Source organism: Corapipo altera, unplaced genomic scaffold (assembly GCF_003945725.1).
Source record: "Corapipo altera isolate COAL_440 unplaced genomic scaffold, ASM394572v1 55, whole genome shotgun sequence".
NCBI lineage: Eukaryota > Metazoa > Chordata > Aves > Passeriformes > Pipridae > Corapipo > Corapipo altera.
Genome location: NW_020884882.1, coordinates 2,493,887 through 2,513,938, shown reverse-complemented (window position 1 = coordinate 2,513,938; position 20,052 = coordinate 2,493,887). Strand labels below are relative to the sequence as shown.

At 47.7% G+C, this 20,052-nt stretch overlaps 1 long non-coding RNA gene across 2 annotated transcripts in view; it reads left to right on the top strand.

Annotated features, from left to right (window-relative positions):
• Positions 1–19,023, top strand: part of LOC113945713 — a 36,157-nt gene extending 17,134 nt beyond the window's left edge. Inside the window, exons 1-4 of one of the 2 annotated variants that reach the window (XR_003527177.1) lie at positions 8,218–8,596; positions 9,672–9,988; positions 15,234–15,455; positions 18,519–19,023. This is a non-coding gene — a long non-coding RNA (uncharacterized LOC113945713). Of the gene's footprint in view, positions 1–8,217; positions 8,597–9,671; positions 9,989–15,233; positions 15,456–18,518 lie in introns of those variants that run through there. The other variant, XR_003527178.1, reaches the window with a different exon arrangement.
• The last annotated feature ends 1,029 nt before the right edge of the window (positions 19,024–20,052 follow it).

Sequence of the window (20,052 nt, the reverse complement as noted above, 5' to 3'; positions counted from 1 at the left end):
TAACTCATTTTTGAAAGGGTTGCCAACACATGTGGCTCCACCAGTAGAAATGGAGGTAAGGTTACACCAGTTATATTGGTGAAGAAAGGTGTACAGACATCCATTAAATTTTAAGTCTGGCACTGATTTTGACATGTTTAAAGTTGATTAAGAAAAGGTTGGTGTTGAACCACAGTAAACCACTGTCAAATAAAGAAAGCAATACAAATTAATCAAGTAGGTAATTAGCTGGATCTCAAACACCGAGGTTGTGTCTCTGCCTGTCCAGTTTTCTATTAGGTTTCCTTTTGCATTTCAGACTTTCTCTCTATTTTCTCTGTGCCTGTGAAATCATTTTAGATACCTGTTCTCCAGTGGTTTGGGCTTTTTTATTGTAAAAAGCATTCAGCCTCCTACCCTCTAAAGCTTGTGCTCAAATCCTTTTCCATGCAGTTTCTTCCTCACTCTTCAAAATTCTGAACCACGGTGCACTCTCTGCTCAAGACTGCTTAGGAAGTACTGGAGGTTAGAAATTCAAATTCTGTGCATCCAGGTTTCTGCATTATGGGAAAAAAAGCAGAGTACTCCAACATTCAGAGCCTCTGAGGGGCAGATATAAGTCACTGGCATCATTGCATATGAAGGGTTTGGTATGTGGCATAAGTTTACTTACAGCTCCTGCCCTAATGCAGTTAAGACCTTGAATTTGAAAACTGCTTTGAGATCTTGAGATGGTATGATCTTTCCAGAAAGACAAACCATTGCCATATTCACCTTCTCTTTCAAACCTTTTTATTATAACTGCTTTCTATGAGCACCAGATTCACACAAAAAATGTATAAAGCATTAAAAAGTCATTGCAGTCTGCCTCCTTTCCCCCACGGATTGCTGAAGTTTCTCAATTTTGTACTCAGTTTCCATCACTTGGGAGACACATACATCATGCCAATAGGATCCATAAATATTCTTAATCCCACTTTGCTGGCAATTTTCTCTTGCTTTAATCTAATGCAAATGGGATCCTGATTCATATGAGAAGCCCCTCTTCCACCTGGTTGCATTGACAGTAATGCTACCCCCCCTCTGCTGGTGGTATTTTGAACATAAAACCACTTTTATTTCATGTTTTATGTGACCTCTGGACTTTGAAATCCTTCAAGGGCACCCCAAAATACGCCCTCACTTTCTACCAGTTGCCAGGCACTGGAGGAAATACTGGAGGCTGTTCAGAACAACAGCCGCGAGGCAGAGATTCAGGTGTACTGGAGGCTCATCTGGCAGGGCCAAAAAAAGAAAACACTGCCTTTTGGGAGGGTTTCTTGGGTGCTCACCCCACGCCTGGGTGGTGGGCTGTCGTGGCTGCAGGCGGTTGAAGGGAGTGGGATCAGCCAGCATTAAGCTGCAGCTCCCAGTTTTGAGGAGGGCTGTTGCCTCACCGCGCTCTCCCGAGGTGTGTTCGGTGCGTGGCGGGACATGTCACCCTCATTAAGCCTCCTAACGTCACGCAGATCTGAGCCTGGTGATTTGCTTCTGGGACCACTGCCATGCCTTGGGGTGCCTGACGGGAGGATTATTTTTGTTCTTTGCAGAAGACACTGTTTTCCAAATGGATCATAAAAAGAAAAATGTGCTCGTAGGTGTTGAAAGAGCAAATGCTTTTGCATTTGACTGCACTGTGCTTTTTCTGGTTTCTCTGCTCTTTGGAAGCAAACAGAGACTTTCATCATGATTTTAAATTCTGAGTCCTTGCAGACTGGCTCTGTCCACATAACTGCAGTGAGGACTGTGATTCTGCGGGGAGGGCAGCTAAGCAGTGTATGGTGACTCACAAAACAGACCCTCTGAGGTCTGCTCCCTTAGCCAAGTTTCGCCCTTTGCATTTTCCTGGGTCTTTTCATTTTTGTTTTTGGTTCAGAAGCATTCACGCTCTCACACATCCCCAGGGTGTTTCTGGAGCTCCATTGGGGTGGCAGCTGTGCCTGGTTTGAAGCTCATTTTATCTGTTCTTATGGAGATGATGGTAACTCACAATGCAGCTTTCCATGAGGCAGCCTACTGTGCCATGTCCTGCCCATGGTGCTCTAGTTACCTGTTCTTTCTTTATTCCATGTTACCAGAGACCCTCCTGGACCCATCCATGCTTGTCCTGGAGGTTGCTTTAGTTGCATTTTTTTTCCCCATGCCTCTGGCTTTTAGCATGGGTTTCTCCAGGTCCTTCCCATGAAGTCTCTGGCACCTGCTCATACTCTGATTTTGGAGGATTGTGGCCCTGGTTTTCTGCACTATAATCTTTCAATCCATTTGTAGACTTATTTATTAGCAGCTCCCCAGGCCTCCAGCTGGCCCACTCTCCTACACCAGCACACTTCTCCTTAGCCACCAAATGTGCTGGTCTGTTGTGAAATCCTTCCCCTGACTCATCCTTCTGATCCTTTTAAACTGCCCACTCAAAAAGCACATTGTAGGCTGGGATGAGGAACTCACCCCGGCTTGAGCTGTGCTGGTGCCTTCATCAAGCATCTCTGAAGCTTCTGGAAAGGCGACAGTTCCCACCACAGCCTGATGCAGAGGGACATGAGTTTGTGTCTTGTCTGGCTGCCAGGGAAAAGTCCTGAATTTGCTGAACCAAAAAGGCCATGGCCTTCACATGCTGGAAGGCAGGTTTGGCTGGGAGAGTGTCTGGGGAAAGGCTGAGTCTGATGTCAGATATTTATTCTCTGCTGCTGGTGGATATGGATATGGTGATATCTCCTTTATTGGAGATATGGTGATATCTCCTTTATTGCTCAGTATTTTCAAAAAGCTTCTTTTTGTGAGGTCAGCAAACACAATTTTTCAAGTGCTTTTTTCAGGCATTGCAGGAGAAGGAGCCAGTGGGGCTGTGGGAGAGGATGTCCCTCCCCATCACAAGATGGGTCCTCACTGGGCACCGTGGAGGCACAGCTGGCACTCTGTGAGAAACCAGAAGGAAATCAACAGTAATCACAGCCTCTGTCACTGGATGTGCAGAGTTATCAAATCTTACCTGCTGTTAAAACCCCATGAAAATGGCAACAGCAGTTTCAGAGAATTTTGTCTCTCTTTCATTTCATTTACCAACCATCTGAGCTCTGGTTGCAGGGTGTGTCTCTTTGGAACAACCTTCCTAGGGGGGTGGATATTGTGTCTTTTCCCTGTGAATTCTTCATGGCACTGTTGGTCTCCTGACTTGAATTTTTGATGCAATTAAGGGAAGCAGTATCATCAAACTGTCTGTGCAGGAAAGTGATGATCAGTGACAGCCTGAATGTGTCACATCAGCAACTTCCTACGAGGTACTTGCTACCTCCACAGAAGTTATTTGCAGATAGTTTTAGTTACTCTTTGACTTGCCCAAAGGGGAGTTGCTCAAAAAATAAAGAGGTCAGTGGGGGCTGCAGAGATGTGTGGTCTTGGGAGGTCCTGTTTTCCCACCCTGTAAAATGGAGGATATTCTTACCTGATGGAGGTGGGAAGTATGTTGAGATGTGCAGCACAAGTTTGCCAGGTAACAAACTGCAGAGAGAAAGGTAAATGGGCCCAGTGCTCTACAGCAAACCCAAACCACAGAGTTTGCTGCCACTCCTGGATAGAGCAGAACACAGCTGAGGTCCTCCTTGAAGTCAAAGGGGAATGTGCCAAGCAGGCAGCCACCACTAGGAAACAACACACTGCCTGCACAACGGTCTGAGTGCTGGGGCTCTGTACAGAGCATCCAAACTGGGCACTGATAGTTCTCTCTCCCTCTTGGAGCTGGTCTGGGAGCAGGATGCTCCCAATCTAGGTATCAGGAGAGTGGTAGTGGTTGCATATGAGCATGTGTCAGGTGGAAGAAAGAAGTGGCAAAGCAGCCTTGCAGATAAATGTTCTCACTGGTGGTTGTGTTTGTGTGCATCTGTTTATTTCAATTAACCTCCAAACAATGTATTTGATTTTTTTCTTAATTTTAAATATTGAACCCAGCTTCAAAGTGATCTCCTGAGGTAGTGGTTCAGATAATTCCTGGCAGAGAACAAGTTTTGGGTAAGAGCTGGAGCCTCATAATGAGGCCTTGAAACATAAAGCCATCACTTCATTTCCCCAGGTACCTGTGTGCCTGGAATACATCCTCCTTATACTCCTTTGTTTGAACTCTAGGAGGGGTGACAGAGTTATTAATTAAAATCGTGGCATGCACAAGGTTTGGAAAGGGAACAAGAAATGCAAAAGGAGTGATTTCCTCCTCCTCCTCCTCTCCTTCCCCTGCAATTTATTCTATTCCTGGTTTTCCATGTGATATCTTGTCCTTGCAAATAAAAAAAACCAACCCACCTCCCCCATCCAGACTTATTTTGAGGAGGTGCTTGGGAACACCTTTTGCTTTGAACTGTATCCTTGCTTTATTTCGTAGGTATGAAGGCAGCAGCAGGGACCCACCCACATGCTCCCTGGATTGGGGATATTGGCACCGTGCAAATATAACACGAAAAAACGTGTAGGCAGTAAATCCCTGTCCTGTTCTGGGGATATGAGGGAAGTTCACAGAAACCCCTTTCTCTTTTGGTTCACAGCCCTGTTTGAGCCAACGATGGCCACGGATATTGCCCCCATCTAGGTCAGGCTCTTGAAGTGGAAAGATGTAGAGGGAGTTACAGGTGAAGACTACAGGTCAAACCAAGGAATCCAGTGCTGTTATCTCTTTTAGACAACAGTTCAGGGCCCTTTATCCAGCAGAAAACCTCCTTTGTAGCATCTGCTTCTCTGTAACCTTCTTGCCACTCTTCCCCATCGCTGAAGAAACCGGTGTCCTTACTGGCCTGGATGCTGCAAGCATAAGTGCATTGTCTGTAGTGATGTCATTTAAAAAAATTAATATATTAAAAACATTTCCTTCCTCTACAATCATGATAATTTTTGAGCTTCCTGCAGTGGAACATTTTCTTAATTGAATTCCTAGTACATTGAACATCTCTAAAAAGCATGAATGGCAATTTCATCTTGCTGGCTGCATTCTTGCAAGGGACACTCTTTGAGGACTGTTCATGAAACAAAGACCTTTTTCCTCTCTCAGGCCAAGGTTTTAACTCCTGTCTTTGCTTCACCAGTCAGCATCAGCCTTGTTCTCAGTGTGGTAGGTCCTTTGTTGGAGCTGAGCTCCTGTGTCTGTCACAGGAAACAGGTACATCTCTGCAAGAGTTCCATCACCACTGGGCTGCCTCTCCAGGTAGTTCATCAAACTTCCTCCTGCTTATATGAGCACAAGCCCTGACTTGCTTGTACCAGACAATTTTTGCAGCATTCCCTTGCCACATGTCTCCTGATGCTGGCATGACTCTTGATGGAGGGCATGCTCCACCATACTCTCCATCCTGAGCTGCATCTGAAGACATCCGTAATTCCACGTAGGTGCTTAGGTTGCACAGAGCTTTGCAGAGCTAGTAAAAGTGCATCTGGTGATGTTACAATTGCCTTGTTTCTTTGGTAATGAAAAAGGGAAGCAAAGGGAAGATGGGAATCCCACTGTCACAGTTATCTGGCTTCAGTGTAACTGGTGTCACACAGACATGACTCCTTCTCCTTGGGGTTTTTGAGCAAAGAGCCTCTCCTGGCAGCCAGTCTGTGTCTGCTGTACCCCAGTGCATGTTGCTGGTTAGCTCTAGCCTTGGAGAAGCAGCATTACTGGTCCAGTGAGGGCCAGCTGAAATCCAGCAGTGCTCCTGGGGTGAGCACAACCCAGGTGCTGCCTAGAAAAAGCACAGCAGCAATCTGAGCACATGAACTGGTGCCCTTGGATAGCTCATCTGTTAAGGCAGGGCTGCATTCTTGGGGTTAAGAGAGCTATCACAGCCAGAAACTGGCATCAGGAGAGTAAGGAGATGTGCTCCATCTCTGCTACGTAGAAAAAGGTGCATCAGTTATGGGAGAGAGTCTTGTTTAGATGTGACACACACAATTCTCAACTCTAGGATCATTTATGCTCTCTCTTTAGTTCCAGAGAGATTTCCAGAGCTTAATTATTATTATTATACATTAGTGCTTCCCAAGGTCTGAAGTATTTAATGAAGACCGACACAGGGTGAATGAGATATAAAAGGATTTGGGTTCCTTTGAGAAGAAAATCCCAGCCCAGCCTTCTCTGAGAAGCTGGTACCATCCCTTCCCTTTGCAGCCAGGGCTGGCTGTTCAAGGTTTGCAATTCAAAGCAAAGAGATAGTCCAGAGGCTGCAGGACCAGGAAGTGATTTCCAGAGCAACCCCACAGATTGCTGCTGGTTGTGAAGGAGCTAAATTGAGCACACACGTATCGAACAGCTGCAGCTTTGCCAGCTTATTGTACCCAGAAAAGCCACGCTTAGGGTATGCAGAGCTCCCAGGCGATTGTGTGCCGTGCTGGGTCATTTCCTGTGGCAGAGGCTTTTTCCGTGATTACTTTGTAATTGTACTTTTTACCTGTCATTTTGTGACTTGCCAGGCAAGGCTATGGATGGAGCATGTTCACTTGAAATATTATTCTTCAGATTTGGCAGAGAGATGACAAATTTTTAGGGAAAAAACCAGAAAGACTAATGGGAAATAATCTGCTCTTCACAGGAGGTCTGAATTCTTCCCTCTCTTTCTTTGAAGGTCAGGGTCTATCACAAGCCAGCTGCATCACAGCTCCAGCAGAACATCTCTCCCTTGCTATCCAGCTTCATTATGGTTCCTGTTGTCTCTTGCCTCCCAGGACAACATTGTGCTGCACTTGGCTGCTCATGAGGGAAGGGAGCCCTCACAAGCAAACCTCCTGGGGCAGGGAATAGTCCTGATAAAAAGCTGTTTATGTGCAGTGAGAAGATGCCTAGCTCGAAATCACCCTGCTGTCTTCCTCTATGCTCCATTCTAAATGTGGCAGCAGGCAGGTAAATCCTGCTGGTTAACAGAGAACGGCTTTTTCCCCCTAAAAAATTGTTGGGTCCAGCTGTTTAGAAGGAAAGCACCAACTACCTGCTATCTCAGGAAACTGAGAACAAGCAAAAGTGCAAGGCATTTCACACTGAATCTACAGGGCCAAAATGTGTGCAAGAACACCTTAAGCTCCTGGGGCTCAACACATCTGCAGACAGAAGAAGTAGTACAGGGACTGATTGGACCATTTCAGTGTTTAGTGGTGATTTTGCAGAAAATGCTCTGTACTGAAGATGTTTTCCCATTTGGGTTAGCTCTCCTAAAACACTGAACATGAACGATATTTTTAACTTAAAATGGCTGCTCAAAATACAAGCTAATTAAGCCCCTGATCATTTAAAATTAGTGTATGTGGCTCAGGGAACATAGCCCCTACCAGTCTAAAAACAGGTGCTACAGAGGGGAAGAAAGGTCTCGAGACTTTTCACCTCCCATCTACAGAACAAAACTGTGCCTTTTTTGTGTTAATTTTGGTATTTTTCTAGTGTCTTTGATTTGCTACAGAGAAGAAACAAGAGATAACAAACACAAAATCTTTTACAGCTTCAGTGTCCTACTTTCCAGCTCTCCCCTTTTCATTGATCACCTGTATGGAGTGCAAGACGTACATTTTACTCGAGGCCAGAGCAGATAAAAAACACTCAATATGTTATATATATGTTCAGTTAGGAACTTAAATTAGGTTGCAGTTCAATGAGGAGGATGGCAGAGTAAGGTTTTCTTCCCTGCACAGCCCAAGTGACAGAGCAATTGGTAATGGCTGTGTATTGTCACCTCTTGCCATCTTATAGATGGGATCCCTGGTTTGGCAACACTCAGCAGTGGCATCCCACAAAAAATGAGTCTCCTTTGTGTCACAGTCTGGGGTCTTACTTTAAAGAAAAAAAAAAGAAAAAAGGAAAACACACATTAAAAAAAAAAAAATATACAGCTGAGAATTTTAGGAGTGATCCAACCCCCTGCAGCCAGAGAAAGAGACTGTCATGACTCCTAACTCTGGTACTCTGGCTCAGACCCTAAATAGTTGAGGTCAAATTATTAATAGAGAAGGTGAGTGACAGATTCCAGACCCTCAAGTCAGGCTGCCTCCCAGCATTTTCTGCCTGTAAAAATAAGTAACCTTTCTCCACTTCTAACAAAAATCTCTTCCCTGGCTCTCCTTGACGGTTCCCCCTCCTGTCTCCACCTCCAGAGATGTCTGAACAGTATAATTTCCTTTTATTTTTAGCCATCTTTCATGATTGAAAGTATCTCTGTGTCAAATAGAAAATGTTCCCATGAATTCCTCAACAGGCACTTACTGCAAGCAATTGATGAAAATGAAATATTTAATGGGGGTTTGTACCTGTGGACTTGGCAACACTGGTGCATCTCAAGAGCAAAACTGTGACGACATCAGGATGGATGGTCATGAGGCCAATCACCTCCCCAGCTTCGATGGTGCTTCTCTTTTGGGGTAGGTGTTGGATCTGGTCTGGGGGGTGTGTGAGTTGGTGGCAGGTGAGCTTTGGGAAGCAGTGGCTGCTCCTGGCACCAGAGTTTCCAGCTCTTCCTCCTGAAGACCCAGTAGTGCTGCCTGGGGCAAAGCTGATGTTTCTCACTTGTCAGTAGCACGTGACTGCAATGTTCTCCAGAGATCCAGCTGTGTCCATAGGCAACTGTTCATCTCATCTAAGGTAAGAACCACTTGGAATCAGATCCAGAGTCCAGTTAGCCCCGTTCCTTCTCTTGCAAAGTGACCAGAGCAGATACCTCTGGAAGAAGACAACACAGGAGCTCCTTCAGGAGGTCTCCTGCATACTGCTACCGACTCACACTAGTTTTTACTTCAGATTTTCCTGAGGCATCATTTTTGCCTTTGAATTGAATAGTCTTTGAAGGATTTTTCTTCCCTGGATTAGTTCACCTCTTCTCAGGCCAGTTTTGCGCTCCCGTTTTTATGCTCAGGGAGACAGACATTGCTCCTGCTCACCCTCAGCAGCTCAGCTGGATTTTGCCTTGGCCTGGAGAGCTGCCGCAAGAGCATTTCCAAGACAGTGGAGGAGCCAAAACATCCCCTCACTTGCACACAGTGAGGCAGGAGTTGATTCAGTTTAACGCAGCTGCTAAAACTGACCCTGAGGATCCAAGGTTTTAACTGCATCCACTTCACAAATCAAGCTCTCTCTAATCAAACTCTCCTGTTGTGACTCACCCTAGCCCAGAGCCAAGATAAAGGAGACAGGCCTCACTTCTCTCTGCCCTTTCTCTCTTCCTAATCAGCTAATAGCATCTCCTTCCTATGTACACCCTTCTAAGCTGCCTCCCCTCCTTGAAGTGTCACTGCTCTGTTCCAAGCCACCTCCCAGGTGGCTTGTGCATCTCACAGCATCCTGGTGGAAAAGGGTGTGAGGAATCCTGTTGTGTCCTTAAAAATAAGGAGGTAGGACCCACCTTCTCACTGCTGCCCCCAAACATGGGTATCAGCCTAAGGAGGGCCTCCTTTGCTGCCTGTGTCAGTTCCTTGTGGTTTTCTGTTGCGAAAGCTGTGGAAGAGAGTTTTTGGTGTACTGCATCCACTTGGTAGTCATAACGCCACTGGAATTTATGAGTCATAACTACTCACGTTGCCAGGTACAGGGAGGATTATACGATGTGTGATCTAATAACTCCGGGCTGTTTAACCACCTGTGGTAGGTTCTGAGCACGTTGCATGACAGGTCACACAGCTGACCTTTTAAGGTGAAACCACAAAAGGTGTTTCTTTCACAGGTCTTTCCTCACTTGACTTGGCTACAGCACCCCTACAAGTAGCAGAACCTCCTTGCCTGGTGGAAGTGGGCAGGAGTGTTGTCCCACAGGTGTTGTCACATCTCAGAGGAATTTCCCACCGGGATTTCTGCGGCACTTTCAACGGCAAGGGAAGGAACTGAGTCTGAATTTTGCATGACATTGTTGTTGCAAGGTGTCCATAGATGCCCAGAAGCCAACACAGCCTCCAAAGGAAGCTGGGAACATTCTGCCATCCCGAAGAAGACATGTCTGGGGCTGACCCAGGACTGTAATCCAGCCCTGCAGTTTATGTGCAGGTGAGTTGTGTAGGGTGAGAGTGAGCAAACCTATGCCTTTTGTGCATTGTTCATTCACTCCTGTCCCCCAGCCACAGTGAAAGAGTTTTGCCCTATGAAGAGCAACCTCTGCCAAAAATAATGAAGATAATGACGGTGCCCCTTGCCTGGCTGTGACAGTCCCTTCCTGCTGCTACCCCAGCACCACAAGCAGCTGAGGTGGGTGCCACCAGGACAACGTTCTCAACAACCTCTTGGTCTAAGCTTAGCTTAACCAATACAGATAAATCTGCTGTGTGAACAGAACTGCATTTAATTGCTGAGATAAATTCACAACAATTGCCCAGATGATGTTCACCCTTCCAGGGGTTTTTGTGACTGAGCAGGGGTTTTCTGGGTAAACCCACGCTCTGCCCATCCTCTGGCAGCAGCTCTCCCAGACAGCCAAAGCACAGCTCCTGCTCTCGAACGCCTTCCCTGCGGCCCTTGGAGTGGTTTCAAGAGAAAAGCGAAATGGCGACATATTAAACGTCGCCTCCCACGCAGTGTCTCTCTTCAGCCTCCGTTCCCACTTGCCGCGAGTTCAGAAGTCTCTGGTGGATCAGTCTACCCCCGGAAAACTGTGGGCTTGCCAAAATAGAAGCATTTCTGCAGAAGGCAGTGATTTGGCTGAATGTTTTGCCAGCACATGTCTCTGGGGTTTGCAATTTGTTTCAGCATTTTGTGTTTTTATTTTATTTGGGATTTTGTTTTCTTGTACACAATGCTACCAAAACAAAATATTTTAATGTTTGCAAATATTTATTTTTTTTTGGGGGGGGGAGGGAGGGAGGAGACTAAGATTTACAAATACATTTTGCAATGCCAGGATTCCCTACCCAGCACTAGTCTCATTTTGCTGTCAGCTCACAGTATCAGCTCTGGTTACATAGAAGTCACTGTGAAAGGACCCGAATGTCTTTCCCACTAATATGCTTTACTTTCAGGATGGTGAATTATTTAAAATGCTTTCTATGGCCTTAGTCTTTCCTAAGTCCCAGTCTCATATTTCGTTAATGTCAGTCTCATAATTGATTATTTCTTTTCTGGTGGCAGCTGGCAACTCCTGTCAAGGACCAAGGTGCAGTTGATACCCTCCTAGTTGGTGATGGAGAGCAGAGCTGGGGTGATGCACTAATTCAACCAAAGCTGGGAATGTCTGTGACATTCACAGCTGAGGGTGAGTTGGAGGAGAGCAAAGCCAAGAGCTGAGTAATTAAACAAACCAGGTGAAGCAGACACTAGGATTGGGGTGGACCCTAAGCAGAGAGGCAGTGAGGCAAAACAAGAAAAACTCTTTCAAGACAATGGGAAGCATTTTAATTTGAAATGCCTCTGTAAATCCTGTTTTCTGGCACCTGGGAAAACTACTCAGTAGTTTTACTCAGTCATAGCAGGAAAAGAGAGTGAAGAATAATGCATCCAGCGGAAATTCCTGCAGCTCTTGGCTCAGCAGACCATAATTGGAGACTGGAGCCTGCTCAGGACACTAGAGCCAACACCTCCACCCTTACAAGAGGTGGAACCTTGGGTGACCACAAGTGGTAAGCTTGGGATGTCATTAAAATAGCAACACCTGCGGCAGCACAGAGCCCTGAACTCCCTGCCGAGGAGTTTCATCGTGCTGCTGACTTAGAGGGAAGATGCCACCTACTAAATCACCCAAACCACTTCCTGCAGCACCTGGTTTTTCCTTGCATCTCCTATCCAAATAGTGACTAGACCCATGTGAATAATACTGGATCTGCTGGGCTGGGCATTGCTGGATCTGCACCACACATTGCCATCGGGACAGATGCAGGAGGACTAACACACAGAAGGAGTTACACCTGTGACAACACTGTGGGCAGAACAGGAGCATGTTCCACCCTGGAATGCACCTCTCCAGCACTTGGCCTACCCTAATCGATGGCTGTTGTTCCTGGATGTGGACTGGAAGACAGGCAGAGACATCTCTTGTACTGGCTGAAGCCTTCAGCAGGGAGGAGGACTGTGGCCCTCTCACCTGCCTGCTCACTCCTCAGCTTTCTCTTTCTCAAAGGCTTCAAGAAACTGCAGAGATTCTGAGATTTTTCTGTTTTCTTTTCTTGAAAGTGTGGCTAAAAATAGGGTATTGAAACCAAGCCCAGCCTAGAATGCAGAGTGTGTAGGTGTGATGCAAACCAGCACCTGGGGCTGTGAAGCGTCCTGGGGGAGCTGGCACCCATCTGGCAGACGTATTCTCTCTTTCCCCTCATTCTTTCTTTGGCACCTTGTCAAAGAGCACAGGAGATGCTGAACCTAAAGTAATCTTGTGTAAAAATAACCTACACATGTTGTTCTGGTTATGAGGAGAAGAGAACAAGGAGAGGACAACAGTTTTCATTTGCAAAACTGTCTGAGACCCCTGAGCTGCTGCTGTGCTGTCTGATTTTATTTCCTGGCTGAAGGTTTCTAGAGGTGGCTGGTAGAAAACGGTGATGGCAGGTGCTGCTTTGTGGTGGTGGGCCAGGATATCTCTGAGGTGTAAATAGGCCAGCAGATGATATGCAGTGCACAGGGGTGATTTCTTGGACAGCACTGGGTGCCAAAGGGGGAAGGTTCAACAGAAAGGAGCTCCTCCAAGTGTCATGAAACCATGGAACCTGTAAGGAAGGCTGCTGTGGCAGTTGTCTCCTCAATTATAGGTTTTCCATGGCTGCACAATGTGGACATGCCAGTCCCACAGTGCACCCCTCTCTCACACCCCCCCAGCAAGAATGTGGGCAGGTCTTGTGGGTGTGATGGGGAGACACAGGTCTCCCTTGAAGAAGGGGGATTTGTGGGGCCTTTGTATAGAGAGAGAAATCATAAACCATGTGTGTGACACTACCATAGTCCCCCCAGAAGACCTGTGCCTCCACCCTGCCATAGCAGAGGGGATTGGGGCAGGATGGGCATTAACATGTAAATCCTTACACAACCTGAGGACTACGGTTACCATGGATGAAGGGCTGTGGTGGACAGACATGGGCTTAGTGTCTGTCATCTGTAATGCAGTGGAGACTGCTGTTTGGTACAAGGAGAATTTGCCCCTCTTGGGTGCAGTTGATTGCTTGGCAATGCCGTGACCTTGTGGCAACTCAGATGCTCCCTCTGTGTGGCCAGGAAGGGCTGTGTGCAGCCTTAGGGATGGGAGGGTTACCCTGGGGTTTGATGGACAAAGGCGGCACAGGCAGGAGAGTGCATGTACAGAGTGAGTTTTATGAGCTGCCTTGGTCTGGCAATACCCTACACAGGGGCACCTCCCAGGCACAGCACCCCAGATACTCCAGCAACCTGAGAGGCAGTAATTCCGTTTCCTCTCTGCCATCCCCAACACCTCTGGTAGTGCTGGAAAATGGTAGGAAAGCAAGTATCCTCAGAGCAAGCCAAGTCAGAGAGCTATGAAGTTGGAAAGAGGGCTTTGAAAATCCAGGTGGGAACCAAACAGGCTCTGCTTCCAGTGGCAACTTCCCAGAGATGGGCTTCCAGGGACAGTCCATCTGGTGATGCCCGTGGACACCAGCCAAAAAAAAAAGGCATGAACATTGCCAAGACCCCTCATTAAACTCTCCTCCCCTCATCCACCACCCTTGCTGATGTAAGTGCATGGCTGGAAGCAGTTTATTCCCTATCAGCCCTTTCCTGCTTATCTGGAGCCAGCGGCAAGAGCAGGAGCTGGTCTCACAGAGGGACCCTGCAAATCCTGGGATGAACGCCCAGACCAAGAGCTATTTCCCAGGGGGATCGGGGTGGATTGGGTAATTAATCACAGCTTGTCTGGGGGAGGATGAGGAAGTCTGAATAAAGGTGTTAACGGCTCTTAAAGGCTTTCCTGGTTCACAGAGGGTACTGCCTCAAACAGATTATCTGGAAATATTATTAGCTGGAGTGGGAAAGGGGTTTTTTTCTCCTCTAGGTTCTTTGCAGCCACCCTAAATCTGCTTGAGCTGTTGAGACAGGTTTTATTGTGCAGGAGGTGGTGGGGGAGAGGTGTTGGCTGTCAGTGGGTCAGCAATTAATTGGTTTATTCCTTTCTCACAGTTATTTTCTGACCAACATCTGCTAAAGCCCCAGTGCCCGCTTTGTCCCAGCTCAGCAAACAAGAACCACAGGGATTTGCATGAGGGGACCCCAGGCCACGAGGTTGGCTTTGCAGGGGCTGCTGGGAGGTCCCTTGTCCTGCCAAGCCTCTTTCCCTGTTATCTCGTCTTAGGAGGAGGATGTGATTAGTGTTTTGTGCCATGGGATGTCAGCTGAGGGATGAGAACCGGGTGCCAAGAGGAGGAAAGAGCTGCCACAGATAGATGGTAAGTGAAAGCAGAGACCTACCCCCTTTGCTCCAAAGGAAACTTTCCTTCTAATGTCTTCACGGCCATCAGTTCAGACAAATGCTGTTTTCAGCCCCATGCCTCTCTCCCTGCAGAAGTGACCCTCGGCCACGTGTTACTGGGTGAGGGTGGGCTCTCCTCCATCTGCTGCTGCCATCTGGGAAATCGTTTCTGATTGATCCAGCTTAACTGAAGTGCCATTCCTGTTTACCTGTGGCTTTGTTACAGTTCTAGCAGGTTAGAAACAGAGGGTGCCATCTGAGCAGAAACCTTGTGCCCTTCCAGCTCGGCCCAGTCTCTGCCCCAGCTCTGCTGCTGTAAATGAGCTGCAGTGGGTGGTGGGGCTGTGCTGGCACAGCTATGCCAGGCAGTGGGGGCTCACTGTGAGCCCCACAATGGCTCCCTCACAGTAATTGCTCTGATAGTTCTTCTGAGCTGGGAAATCACCTTTCAGATCACAGCAGGGATAGAGAAAGAACATGGCTTTGGCCTGAAGGATTTTGATAGCTGTAGCTTGGCATCATTTTGGCTTGGAGTGAAAAACATAAATTTTGTGTTCTAGAAGGGTGGTGGAGTGAGGACTGTGAAACTGTTGTGCGGGGTAGTCTGCTCTCTGCTGCACTTTCCTGGCCTCCCCCAGGCCTGCTGGGCAAGTGGGAAACCCCCTCCATGAGAAATTAATTGGAAATCACATCATCCACAGGGAATATTTCCCTGTTGCAGTGCTGCTACTTCTCTCCCAGCTCTCTCTATATATTTAATAGGCATTAGGCACTCTGAGCAGAGTCCCTTGGGCTACTTTCTTCATGGTTGCATCGATTTCCAACAACCAAGTTAGCCCCAAAGAAAGCATAATGAAAGCAGCAGATTTCCAGGTCTCTCTTTTTCCTTTACAGAGGGCCATCCCTTTCACACACGAAGCACAGTGAGCCCAAACCGGATCCCCTTTCTCCATGGAGATCAGCCTGCTGGGATGACGAGAGAAGCAGAGTGAGTCCCCAGCCCTCTCTAGAGCTGAACTGCAAAACCACAGGCTTCAGCAAAGCCCTTTGAGCCAGCCCACCTCCCAGCAGAGTGACTGTCCCTTTCTCTAGAATCAGGGCTGGAAATAATGACAGGTATGGAAAATCCATTACAAATAACTAATAATGCTCTGCGCAGCACTGCCGGCTCCATGAGCGCTTCCCCAGCTGCAGGGAGACCACAGGAGCACTCCCTGGAGCAAGCAGACACAGGTGGTGCTGGCATGTGTCTGGAAACAGCCCAAAGGTGGGGGGAGCCTGAATGTCTGGTGTTCTGGACCCTTCTCCTCTGCCATGGGATGTCTCATCAAGCCCTGTGTTTCCAGACAGCCCGATGTCAGCCCCAGGTGAGGCAGTGGTGGCAGAGCAGGGAGATAACCCTGTTTCCTTGAAGCAGAAATGTAATTTTGTGTTAAAATTGCTTTTTCCTCCCAGAAGGTCCTTAAGCATTCCCTAAGCTATTAAGAGGCAGAGGGGGATCTGGCTGGCCTGCCTGCAAGGCAGGGGTGGGTAAGAGGGGAAGGAACCAGGCTCTGCCTGGGTTGGCACTGGCGACCAGCACCTTAACCATGGGAAGGGAATGTTAGCCAAGGGCTCCAGCGAAACCCCAAAGCAGCAGATGTTGTCAAGTAGCTCCTACAGGCTCATATTGAACCCAAGGGCTGTGTCCACATCCAACAATGTAAGATTTTTCTCCCAGGGTTTCCAGAGAGCATGGAGCAGGCCAGAACCAGGAGAGAGACAGGCTTTTTAATGTTGGACTGTTGTTACTGTGTAAAGTAAACCAGAAAGCAAAGGGTCAGCGTTTCTAGTCTGCATGCAAACTTTGAACTAAGCCAAGCTCTTGCTTGTTCCAGTATCCCTTTCCTTCTTGAAGGATGTTTCTGGCATCATGTTTCTGGGGAAGGAAATCAGCTGTATGGTCAGCAGGGGGGCACACTGAACCTGCCAGTGCTTGATAAAGGCAGATTGATGCTTCAGGAGGAGCAACTGGACAAGGGGCTCATCACAGGCATCTTCCTCCTGTGCTCCTTGCTTCCCTGCAGCCTCTAATTCTGCAAAGCAGAATTAGATTGTAGCTACTGGGACTGAATGGATGTACCTGGTAGTCTTGTGTTGCCCACTGCAGCAATAGATATGCATAGTGTGCATGATGGAGAAGAGACAAGCCACTTGTTCTCATCTTGAAAAGCCTCCTGTTGCCAGGGAAGCACCAGGGCTCACACCCCAGCTTATGTGTCATCAGTAACTCTCCTGCTGTTGAAATTGCGTTGTCTCTCTTAATCATGAAAGGCTTATTTTCCCACACTGGAAAATGAATTCAGCACCATTGGCAAAGCTGGGGGCTGGGAAGTTTTAATTACTGTTTGTGCAGTGCTCTGGGGCTCTGGGGTGAATGGTGCTGGAGGCCTGGGAAGGGTTATATTATATATTAGCAGTTACTTATGTTTTATTATATATCTGAGCTCTATGGTCTTGTCTCTGTGGTCTCCTTCCTGATGCCTAAGCTGCAGTGGGGCTTCCTAACTCAAGCAGTACAAATATCCACCTCCTGTCACTGTTACCACTGCTGAGCATCACTGTAGAGTATGAGGGAGACCTAGAAAGTCCAGTGTCCACCTACAGCCAAAATAAACTCAACCAGTGTGTGCCTGTAAATACTCACCTGCTCTCTTTGGGGAAGAAGTACCCTAAAGCCCTTCTCTCATGGGGCTTTTCCCACTAAAACATCTTTTCCTTAGGCAACGCAGACACATCCTGCACTGACCTTCCTGTACCCTTCTTGTTCAGAACAACACCTTCTTAATTATAATCCATCAAATTCCTCTTTCCTCTACCTGGAAAAAACAGGATTTGGGGACAAGGAACAAATACAGAGTCATAAGTCTCTTTTCATGGGAAAGGAAATCAATCCAGCGCCCTGCTGGGAGCCCTGCTTTGCCTAAACCCTGGCAAAATGCAGTAAGAAGTTAAGGCTCTTAGCGGGTGAACATTACAAGAGCCCTATTAAGCACAGCTCAGGTCTTTGTGGTCAAGTGTTCCCTCCTGCACCCGGCGCTCCACGTTTTACACAACGGGGCGATTGTGGCCGCGCCGCTTTGGCATCAGCACCCTGCGAGTACCCACCGTGGGCTGCACAGGATGGGCTCCTCAGCAACCCCACAGGGCGAAGCCAGTGCTTTGGAAAAGGGTTTTGCAGAGAATAGGAGTGTTTTGATGTTGGTAACGGCCAGGAAAAGGGACACATTAGCTATCAATTAGTACATGATCCCACACGTGTACAGCGTGTGATGGTGTCTCGGCTTACGATAGCATCTACGTGAAAATCAGGGAGAGAATATGATGACTTTGACCTCAATTTTTAATTTACACACACACACACACCCCCCCCACCTCACATTTGTGTTTTGGTGGCACACTTGGTTTTCTGACAGATACTTCCAAAATATTCCACTGATTACTGCAAGGGGCAAAACTGGAGTGACTTAAAATTTGCCAAAGCTTCTCAAATTCAAAACCCCTCCAAAAGATGTGCTTTCCCTCTCTAGTCAGCTATCACCTGGTGGCTCCTCCTGAGTGGTTGAGTCCTGGGGTGGTGGGTAGCCCTTGCTGCCTGTGCCAGGCATAATGGGCAGGGCAGAGAGCACAGGCAAGGTCCCCAGGTGAGGACAAAGCCTGAGTATGACAGCACTGCAGTCACCACCCACTGCAAGCACTTGTTCCAGTATCCCATGCTTCCATCACAATCTGGGACAGAAAGAAGGCAGAAAGAAGTTAGCTGAGCCTCTGTGCCCCTGATGCTGCTGCTCAGGGGGGTTTCTTTTACTGCCAGGTACATTATGGCTTCTGATAGGTGGCTGCTGGGTTGAGTCCTGTGGCTTTCTTGGGGCAGTTGGTTCTAGGTCCAATGGGTTACCATGGCCACATCACTGAAATCAGGCAAGGAATGCATCCACCAGTCCTTTCAGCAGCACTAGAGTGTGTCGGGGTGTGATGGAGCCAGCCCAGCCCTGTGTCTGGGAAGGACAGAAAGGCAAGAGTGTAAACAGTCCGACTCACATCCTTCCAGCACTATCCCACTGGTGAGCAGATGTCAGAGGAATGTATTTTGCAATGGCTTTATTCAGTCTGGAGTAACTCCTGTTCTCTCTCTTCCAGGATATTCTCCTCTGCAGACCTGCCTGACAGAGAGTGGGGAGGGATCCAGGGTGAAGCCACAGAACTGATCCTGAGGAAGAAACACAGCTTGCCTCCCGTCCTCCACCCCTGCAGACCCAAGGCTGTCCGTGGATGTCCCTTTGGGTCAGAATCCTGGGCAAGGCAGCATCCCTGAGTGCTCAGCAGTCTCTTTGAGGGAGGTTTTGCTTAGGTTGGCTGCTGCTGATCCCAGCCTGTCTTCAGCACACAGATGCTTTTAACCTCCTGAGGAGGGGTCTGAGTGGCCAGCAACTGCTGAGGACACTGCCACAATTCAGCCATGTCCCTGCTCAGGGCACAGACTGTAAACACAGTAGAGAATCCAGGCCATATCCCAGCCCAGCTTGGCTGCCTGGCTTGAGGTCCCCATCACCCAGAATTTGGAGCTTACCTCTTTTTCCATTACCTCTAAGCAGAAATGGTGAATGTTTCGGTAATGTTTCCTAAAAATAAAAATGTCAACAGAAAGAGCCATTTAATGACATGAGTCTGTGCATCTTTGGGCCCTGAGCAATCCACAAGCTGAGAAGAGAAATGCTGAAATAGCTCAGGAGTTTGAAGATACTCTGAGAAGGTTCCTTACTGCCCATGGATGCTTTCACCAGCATCACCTGGGGCAGGAGGGCTGTTTGAGAACTGTTTTTCCTCCCTAGGCAAATAGCCAATTTTCTCCAAAACCAGTCCATCTATCCAATACTCTGCCTGATGGAAAAGCCTGTATTTGAAAAAAAGGCAACACAGCCTGTGTGACTGTGCTGAGATGCCTGTAGTGTGTCAGCGTGGGGACTGGGTACTGCTCCAGCATTTACATGGGGTGTTATGGCTTTCTTTGGGAAAGAAGTCAAAGGATATAGGCACCCTATGTTAGACTAGGCTTTGCTAAGCAGGAATGCATAAACTTGGTCCAGGCTGTAATAGCCTTAAATGTCAGGGAGTGGCTTTTGATGCAAAACTCAGGAGCTGTCTTGACAGCAGCACAGGAGAGAAACCAGAGAACAAGTACTTTGTGCAGCCTTTTGGGGAATGAGTGGATGAATCAGGGTGTAAAGATAACACAATTAACTCCTTCAGGCAGCTCAGGCAATGTTAAACCCCTGAAATTCAGGTTTTTGAGGAATGACTCTACTTAGCATCCTTGCTTGCCTTCCTCAAGCCCTACTCTGTACCCATCCAGATCTGATCCTTTGTAGGAGACAGGGACAGGAGCTTCTCCCGACCAGCTGAACATGGATGGTGGATGCTCAGGTAATTAAAGAATTGGTATGAGCTGCATTAACCCATCTTCTGTGCCCCATCTAATTTGACAGGTCTGATGGATGTGCTGCATGGTTACAGAGCCCAGAGCTCAGTACAGGAACGGGGCATCTGAGGACATCAGGAGGACACTGAAAGCCTTGTCATAAAGCCTAAAGTCTCACAGCAAGTGTCTATTAATAAGCCATGCCCACGCTTCCTCCAGGTATTTACAGTGCCTTTTCTCCCTGTTAGCTTTGGA